Genomic DNA, 5514 nt, shown 5'->3' with positions numbered 1-5514 from the left:
ACCCTACGTGCGGAACCAGAGGGCGGCGGGGGCGGGGCGTAGTGGCGGCAGGGCGGGCGCTGATTGGCCGCGCCGGCCGAGGGCCGCACACGTGAACTTGGCCCCGGGAGCTGCCGGCCGGGCTCGTTTGCGGCCAGCACCGGCCGGCACCGCCCTCCAGCGGGTTCGCGCAGGGGAGCTGTGGAGCCTGGGCGAGTGGGAGGCCTCGCGCCACGGCAGCGCCTCTGCAGGACGCTGCCCGGCCTGGACTGGAGACTGGCGAACTGACCTGCCGGAGCTGGGCTCTCAGCGAAGAAAGCGGCTCTGACCCAAGTGCCACCGCACGGAAGCCGACTCGGGCCAATGGCTCATCTCCTGCCCCCGAGTCCGCGGGTAGAAACTCCTGAGCAGCCAGGAGAGCAGTGGGCTAGAAAATCCTAGGTCTCTTCAAGTGCCCTGAGACTGACTGCTTGCCGTCTGATAAACTGAGAGGCAGGTCACCATTTATTACACCCCTGGTGCAGTGCATTAAATCGATTCTCTTATCCGCCTAACCCTGCAAGGTAGGTAGGTCATTTTAATTTTACCGGGGGAAAAATGGGGATCCAGAGATTAAGTGACGTGCCCAAGACCACGTAGCTAGTTAATTGGCTGCAAAGCCTGCTTTCTGTCCTCTGGATTGCAGGGCATCTTATTTTGGAAGTTTAAGATCCCTCTGAGAACGTGGTGCTGAGAACAAGGTGAAAGCTATGTACACTCTCTTCTCCCCACCCCACCAAAAAAAAAAAAGTTTGCACACAAACATTTTCATACCATTTTAGAGGCTCGCTTTACAGCGGTGGGCTGTACAGTTCCTACCTCTAGGGAATGCTTTGAAGACTGAATGAAATGTTTGGAAAGTACTGCTATAGGTATTATTCTATTAATATGTGTTCCTGTGGCAGGGATGACAGGGATATCTCTAGGAACACCCAGGTCACCTCTGCTGCTCAGGGATGCATATGACCCTCATTAGATGCATTCCTTCGGCTTAAGGCTAAGAAGGTCAACTCACATGCCTACACAGCCTGGGTGGTAACAGGGAGCAAAGGGTGAGTGAGGCAAGAGGCAGCTATGACTGCCACTGTGGGCCCCTGTCTTTTAAAGGGGGAGCCAGGGGCCGGCCGGTTAGTTCAGATGGCTAGAGTGGTGCTTGTATCTGCCAACTGCCAAAAAAAAAAAAAAAAAATGGGGATCCAGATATTCACTCCAGCTGATTGTGGTCGTATGGAAATTACAGCCCAGACTGCTGTATCTTCTCATTTTCTAGAAGTCTGAAATACAGATGTTAATATGAAATATCCTGATTTCTAAACATTAGCGTCTAACTTGAGTTCTTTCTCCCAAAACTCTGTGCAGGCTGAACAAACAGTTCTGTGCCCATGGCTTGGTGGTCACTTGCTTGCCCTGACTGGATTTTGTCTCCCAATATAATATATGCCCCTGGAGAACTAACCCTTTAAGTGTCATTGGCCATATTTGCCTCAAGATCTAGAAGTTTATTTCTGAGATCAAGTTTGATGGGAAGAGCCTAAAGGTCCTCTTGGAATCAATAAATTTGGGTAGCATGGTATAGAGTATAGATATATTATTTAACCAAACCTAGCAACCCTGTGAGGTAAGCAGAGATTATCTACTCCATTTTATAGTTAAAGAAAGATCCAGAAGGGTGAATTGAATTAGTTGTAAATGTGTATTGGAAACTCTTAGGCAAACACTAAAAAAGCAGAAAAAAAGGTTTAATTGACATGTTAAGAAAGGGAAGAAAACAGAATCACATAAAATCTTCAAAACCACAAAGGGTAGAACAAAAGAGTAGAAGACAAAAATAGGAACAAAGAATAGGGAAACAAAAAGAAAACAGTAACAAATATGATAGATATTAATCCATCAGTAATCATTTTGAATGTCAGTAGTCTAAATGCCCTAATTAAAAGACAAAGTGTCAGAGTATATCAAAAAACAAGACTCAACATTATGTTGTCTACAAGAAACCCACTATAAATATATGAGGGTTCTTCAAAAAGTTATTGAAAAAGTAGAATTAGCAGATAATACTAATCTTTCCATGAACTTTTTCAAGTACCCTCATAAAGACACATATAGTTTAAAAGTAAATGGATGGTGCTATGGTCTGGATGTGCCCCTCCAAATTCTTATATTGAAACTTATTTGCCAGTGTAATAGTATTAAGATAGTAGGATTAGGAAAAGATTAAGTAATGAGGGTAGAGCCCTCATGAATGGGATTAGTGACCTCATAAAAGGGTTGGAGGGAACAGCCTTCATCCTCATGGGAGGACACAGTGTTCAAGGTGCCATCTTGGAAGCAAAGACTGGGGCCCTCACCAGACACTGAACCTATTAGGGCCTTAATTTTGGACTTCCCAGCCACCAGAACTGTGAGGAGATAAATTTCTCTTCTTTATAAATTAACTAGTCTGTGGCATTTTGTTATAGCAGCACAAATGGACTGAGACAGATAGACAAAGATACAGCATGCTAACACTAAGAAAGCAGGAGTAGTTATATTAAAGTCAGGCAGAGCAGACTTCAAAACAAGGAAAGTTATTAGGGATAAAGGGGCATTACATAATAATAAAGGGTTCAGTTCTCCAAGAAACCTACGGGTCTTTAACGTGTATGTACCTAACAACAGAGCACCAAAATATGTGATGCAAAAACTGATAGATGCATAAGGAGAAATAGATGAACCCACCGTTATAGTTGGAGACGTCAGCACCCCTCTATCAGAAATGGACAGATTCAGTAGGCAGAAAATCAGTAAGTGTGTAACTGAACTCAGTATCACCATTAATAAACTGAATATAATCAGCACCTATAGACTGTTTCATCCAACAAATGTAGAATACACATTCTTCTCAAGCTCACATGAATCATTCGCCAAGACAGGCCACATTTTGGGCCATAAAACACACCTTAACAAATTTGAAAGAGAAATAATACAAGGTCTGTTCTCAGATTACAATGGGTTTAAACTAGAAATCACTAACAGAAAGATAACTGGGAAATCCAAAAATACATGGAGATTAAACAACACCTTTCTTTTTTTTTTTTTTTTTTTTTTTGTCCTTTTCAGGACCGGCACTCAGCCAGTGAGTGCACCGGCCAGTTCTATATAGGATCCGAACCCACGGCGGGAGTGTCGCAGCGCTCCCAGCGCCGCACTCTACCAAGTGTGCCACAGGCTCGGCCTTAAACAACACCTTTCTAAATAATGCATGGGTCAAAGAAGAAATCTCAAGAGAAATTTTAAAATATTTTGAACTAGATGAAAACACAACTTGCCAAAATTTGTGGAAGGCAAAAATAAAACAAAACACAGGGGAAGGCCAGCCAGTTTAGATCATTTGTTCAGATCCCTCTACTGGCCAGATACCAAGAAAAAAAAAAAAAAGAGATTTGCAGTGAAAGCAGTGCTTAGAAAGAAATTTATAGCATTGAATGCATGTATTAGAAAAGGAAAGCTCTAAAACCAACCATCTAAGCTTCAACCTTAGGAAACTAGAAAAAGAAAACTAAATTAAATCCAAAGTAAGCAGAAGAAAATAATAAAAATTAGAGCAGAAATCTATGAAATTGAAAGCAGGAAATGCATAAAGAAAATCAGTGAAAAAGAAAGCCAGTTCTTTGAAAAGATCAATAAAATTGATAAGCCTCTAATCAGGCTAACTAAAAAAAAAAAAAGAGAGAACACAAATTACTAATATCAGAAGTGAAAGAGGGAACATCGCTGCAGATCCCATGGACTTTAAGAGGATCATAAAGGAATACTATGAACAACTTTATGCTTACAAATTTGATAATCTGGAAGAAATAGACCAATTCCTTGAAAGACACAATCTGCCAAAATTTACACAAGAAGGAACAGACCATCTGAACAGGTCTACATCTATTAAAAAATTGAATCAATAATTCATAACCTTCTGAAACAAAAAGCACCAGGCCCAGGTGATTTTATTGGTGAATTCTACCAAACATTTAAGGAAGAAATTATACCAATGCTCTATAATCTCTTTCAGAAGATAGCAACAGAGGGAATACTTCCTAACTCATTCTACAAGGCCAGTATCACCCTAATACCAAAAACAGACAAAGACATTACAAGGAAAGAAAACTACAGACCATTATCTCTTATAAACATATATGCAGGAATCCTCAACAAACTATTAACAAATTGAATCCAATGATGTATGAAAATTATTATAACCACAACCAAGTGGGATTTATCCCAGGTATGCAAGGCTGGTTCAACACTGGAAATGAATTAGTGTAATTCATCACCTTGACAGGCTAAAGAAGGGAAATCACATGATCATATCAATAGATGGAAAAAAAGCATTTGACAAAACCCAACAGCCGTTCATGATTTTAAAACAAAAACCAAAATACTCTCAGTAAACTAGGAATAGAGGGGGAACTTTCACAACTTAATAAAGAATATCTACAAAAAACCTACAGCTAACATCATACTTAATGGTGAGAAACTAGAAACTTTCCACCAAGAACAGGAGCAAGGCAAGGATGTCCCCTCTTACCACTGTCTTTTTGTTTGTTTGTTTGTTTCTGTTTTGGCAGCTGGCTGGTTCAGGGTTCAAACCCTGGACCTTGGTGTTATCAGCACCATGCTCTAACCAACTGAGCTAACTGGGAAGCCCACCACTGCTTTTCAACATCACACCAGAAGTACCAACTAATGCAATAAGGAAAGGGAAAAAAAGGTATACATAATGGAAAGAAAGAAATAAAACTGTCTCTGTTCACTGATAACATGATTGTGTAAAATATCTGAAAGAATCAAGAAAAAAATGCTTGGAAGTAAGAAGTGATTATAGCAAGTTTGCTGGATACAAGGTTTATATGCAAAAATCAATCATTTTCCTATATACTATCAATGAGCAAGTGCAATTTGAAATTAAAAACAGAACACCATTTACATAACACTTCAAAAAAAAAAAATACAGAATATGTTCACTTCCCTAAAAATCCTCTGTATATTTTCATTGGCAGATGTCTGCTAAGGTCTTTGGCCCATTTTTTAATGTCTTTGGTTGTCTTCTTATTGTTGAATTTTAAGAATTCTTTGTATATTTGAATAACAGTCCTTTATCAGATACGTCTTTTGCAAATATTTTCTCCCAGTCTGTGGCTTGCCTTTTCATTCTCTTCACAGTACCTTTAGCAGAGCAGAGATTTATACACATTTGTACAAACCCATAGAATGCACAATACCAAGAGTAAACCGTCATGTAAACCATGGAAAACCCTGTAAACCAGCTTTTTGAAAGACGTTCGCATTACCCTGATACTAAAACAAAGATATCACAAGAAAACTGCATACCAGTATCCCTCATGAACTTAGACACAAAAATCATTTTAAAAATCAGCAAAGTACCAGCAGGACATACGTACTAGGACAATACATCCTGACTGAATGGGATTTATCCCAGGAATGCAAGGTTGGTTTAACATTTCA

The sequence above is a fragment of the Cynocephalus volans genome, chromosome 13 (assembly GCF_027409185.1).
Source record: "Cynocephalus volans isolate mCynVol1 chromosome 13, mCynVol1.pri, whole genome shotgun sequence".
Classification (NCBI taxonomy): Eukaryota; Metazoa; Chordata; class Mammalia; order Dermoptera; family Cynocephalidae; genus Cynocephalus; species Cynocephalus volans.
The sequence above is the reverse complement of the archived record's forward strand: the minus strand, read 5'-3'. Positions refer to the sequence as shown.